This window comes from Dipodomys spectabilis, unplaced genomic scaffold (assembly GCF_019054845.1).
Source record: "Dipodomys spectabilis isolate Male_0828 unplaced genomic scaffold, ASM1905484v1 ptg000127l, whole genome shotgun sequence".
Classification (NCBI taxonomy): domain Eukaryota; kingdom Metazoa; phylum Chordata; class Mammalia; order Rodentia; family Heteromyidae; genus Dipodomys; species Dipodomys spectabilis.
Window position 1 is genome coordinate 1,776,164 of NW_024870804.1, and position 3,963 is coordinate 1,780,126.

Sequence of the window (3,963 nt, forward strand, 5' to 3'; positions counted from 1 at the left end):
AGTGGATAACTTAATAATCCACTGGACAGAGAATAAACACACAAAGTTGAGTCCAAGTATTTAACCTGAGCCAAAGCCAAATAGATAGACAGATGCACACATATATTCCTTTGAGCTATTCTTTAGAACAGAGGGTGCAGTCTATTATTTGCCTACTCCGAGCTGCTCACTTGAGTCATTTCCTTGCTAAGACTTTCTATTTGTATTCAAGTCAGAACTCAGTATTTAAAAGCAGGCCCCATTGCATCCCTTTTGTTACCTTGCCCAAATCACTCTATTCAAGTTGGTTCTGACAATCCACCTACAGGTGTTATTACAGTACTACAATCTAAAACAGATAACATATCATCAGTTTCTGATTCTTGTCTTTCCCTGAAGCTAAAAGATTTTTGTTTTGTTTTGTTAATTTAACATTTCTAAGACTTGGACTTACTACAAATAACTCAAGCAACCAATCACTTTTATATGATTTAAAAGAAGAAAAAAAGCATACAATATCCCTTTCTTTGGCCCACCATGATAATGGCTCAAGAGAGCCAAATGAAGCAATGTAGATTAGGTCTCTCAAGTGGACAGTCTGGTCAAGGTGAAGCTGAAAAGGAACAGACTATTAGAGATGGATGCCCCCAACAAAAGGAAAGCAGGTTACCTCCCTTGGTAAAATGCCAACTCAAAGATTCCAACATAGTGGAAATGTGTCCCATAATGGTCATTACCTAATGTAATCCATTGAGTAAACTTTTAGCACCAGCCTACATCTTAGCTTAGTGTTTCCAGTCATCAGGAAGAGCAGACAATAGTAGCACAACTGCAACATCAATTCTGCCTTCCACAAAAACCAACTTGAAACAGATATTGATGGCCATAAACGGGAGCATATTAATAACACTTCAACCTTAAATTCACACAGAAATGCAAGACTCATATAGTAGAACACGTTCCAAATAGTTATTATACAATGCTTTAAGGAAAAAAAGTGTGTACTCAACAGGACATCCTACTGAATTTCAAATACATAGCTCAAAGATTTACCTGTGAGAAAAGACCCAGGTGACCAACCACTCCTGTTTCTTCTCCCACTCAAGGAGGATGACTTAAAAAAAAAAAAAATACATACACACACACACATACACACACATTTAATAGTCCAACCATATCTGTGAAAAGACTTTTGGGAAGGCAATACATTTAACCCAAAAGGACCTTCACTTTCTGTATCTTTTTCCTTCTTGCTCTTCTTTGATGGAGTCTCACTTCCACTTCTCTCACTCCGACTCTTTTTATACAATCTTTTCCTTACTAAGCCCTGATGACTACTGCATACCAGCACCACCAATACCAGCACCAGCACCCACCCAACCATTTCTTCCCAGTCCCTGGAACCTGCCAAGCTCATACCAGCTAGTTTCTGCACTAGCTGTTTCCTGTACCTGGAAGATTCCTCTCTTCATCTTTGCATGGATGGCTCTTTTTTATTTAAAGCTCAGTTTAAGTTTTAACTCTTCAACAAGGTCACCCTTGCCCTCATCCCAGGCAGATTCTTTCTACCACATCACTTATTTTCTTCAGCATTTAATCAAAATCAGGATTACTTGCTCAGCTGTCCCTCCTTCAACATAAACTGCAAATGAGAGTATACCTTTTACTTGTGTTCATCTGTATACACTCAGTACCTACAACACTGGGTGGCACTAAATAGCTGGTGAATCTATGTCCAGTGAATGAATTTTGGATTTTTTTATTCAATGGAAAACTAGATTCCAAAAGAATTAAAGTGAGCACAGTAGTCACTCTTGTATTTCTGTGTAACACTTAAACATAATTACTTGTACAATTAAGGCAAGAAACACTCTGTTTTACTATCCCTGAAAGCCCTGATAAATAAAATGGGACTCTCTTCCCAGCATCAGAAGAACATCTGTTATGATAATTCTTCTAGCAATAATGTGTATCAAGCTCAGTTACAGAAGGACAAGACTTATGCACACTTTTAAATCAAAGAACCCCTAAGATTTAGGAACTGTCTCTATTAAGGAACTATTAAAGGAACTCTATTAAGAAACTACTAAAGTACCTTAGAAGACAGTTTCAGACTCAAAAAATTTCTTAAAAATGTGTAAACACTAAAATATGCTGTTTGCTTTTTAACAACAGAATATCCACAAACATCTTTTTTCTCTAATCCTTCTTTGCTTTCTTCAAACATTTCCAAATCCATTACTTGTTTTATTCTTAAAAATAAAAACGAAGCACATCGCATCCACTCATTTAAGACCACCTATACACAAAGCATCAGCTAAATACATAAAATGAACTAGTACAAGTCCAACTGTGTCATCGAAGATGTGTGTGCCAGACACATAAGTGGAGAAAGAGATAAAAGAGCTATTGTCCAACTGTAGAAACAAAAGAGTAATATGGGGTTCTCTGTTCTCAAATGCATCATGAAGTGTGGGCGTTGAGAAACACAAAAATCCAAAATTAGCCTAACATCAAATCATTTTGGGAAGAGTTGACAACATGTAAATTCCTCACACAAAAGTATTTAGAGCAAGACCTTGATTCCTGAGCTATTATACCACTTATAATTCCTTGTAAGGGCTCTGGGACTCCAGCATTCAGTTAAAATCATGGTCATTGTCATCTATAACTAGGAGGCACTAAGAGGTGCTCCCAATGTGACAACCCCCTGTAACTGAAGTATTACAAAGCTTGCAGTTACGATCTGGGAGGGAGGCTGAACACCAAATTCAAAAACAGATAACCAATGTGCTAAGTGCTATAAAGGAGAGATGGGTGAACACCATGACTTCCATCCAACTGCAGATTATTACAGTGGAAACAGGGGTGCGTGTATGGGTGAGGTTAAGGGGTGGGGTGTTCAAAAACAATACATTTGTCACCCCGTCCCACTTTCGCTAACAGGATAAAAAATGCCAAGCCTCCAGCACCATGACCTCGGGCACAGAGGGCTACGGTGGCCAGCAAAGGTGCACCGGAAGGCCTCAGGTCGGAGCCCCCTTAATTCCAGGGCTGTTAACAATTAAAGCGAAGGGTGGGGGGTGGGGAGGGAAGAGGGCGGAGGGAGCTGGAGACTGACCTCCCGCCTCCCCCTTGGGCTCCTACCTCAGAGCCTTTACTGGGGACCTCAAGGCCGGAGTCTGCACCCACTCCCGGGCAGCTCCGGCCCCCGACCCCGAGACCCCGGGCTGAGGGGTGCCGGCCGTGGGCAGGCAGGGGTAGTAGGTTTAAGTTTTCGGAGCCCAGAGCTGACACGCCACAGGCGCCTCTTCCCAGCCGCTCCTTCCACACCGACCAGTCCGGGCAGAGCGCTCGTTTCCACTCTTCACCATCGTACACCCCCCCGCCCCACTTTCTCGAAGGAATCGAACCCCCGCCCCTTCATCTCCCAACGTTCCCACTTTGCCTCAACTCCCCCCCACACACACACACTCCAAACTCACAGCTGCTCCAGAGGTTCCTCCAGTCAAACCCTTTCTGGAAACGACGGCAGCCTGGCGGGTCCAAACCACCTACCATCCCCGCTCGCGTTTCCAGGCTTCCTACCCCCGCCGCCGCCGCCGCCGCCACCGCCGCCGCCTCCTCTTCCACCACTGCCGCCGCCTCTTCTTCATCTGCGGCCCACCGGCTGCGGCCGCCCCGAGGCCCCGCCCCCTCCATCGCCTCCTGCATCATCACTTCCGGTAACCCCGCCGGCCACCGGCTCCAGGAGGGAGAATGGGAGAGGGGCGGGGAGGGAATGAGTGGCGTGACGTTACGACGTACACGAAGACGTAAGAAGCCGGCGTCAAGTAAGGGCAAAGATGTAGCTTCGGGGTGGGTGAGCCCGAAGAAGCTGGACGGGACCATTTTTAACTGCAAGGGGGGGGGAGGAGGGTAACGAAAGGAGTAAAAGGGAAAATAAGGAGAGGACCCGTTTGGGTATCTATTGTGGGAGGCGGT

The 3,963-nt window shown here is 44.6% G+C and overlaps 1 protein-coding gene across 2 annotated transcripts in view; it reads right to left on the reverse strand.

Annotated features, from left to right (window-relative positions):
* Dcun1d3 (defective in cullin neddylation 1 domain containing 3) overlaps positions 1-3,643 on the reverse strand; it is a 67,339-nt gene extending 63,696 nt beyond the window's left edge. For both annotated transcript variants that reach the window (XR_006148905.1, XM_042689797.1), the window contains exon 1: positions 3,465-3,643. The gene's annotated coding sequence lies outside the window, so the exon portion shown is untranslated. The remainder of the gene's footprint in view (positions 1-3,464) is intronic.
* Positions 3,644-3,963: the final 320 nt, after the last annotated feature.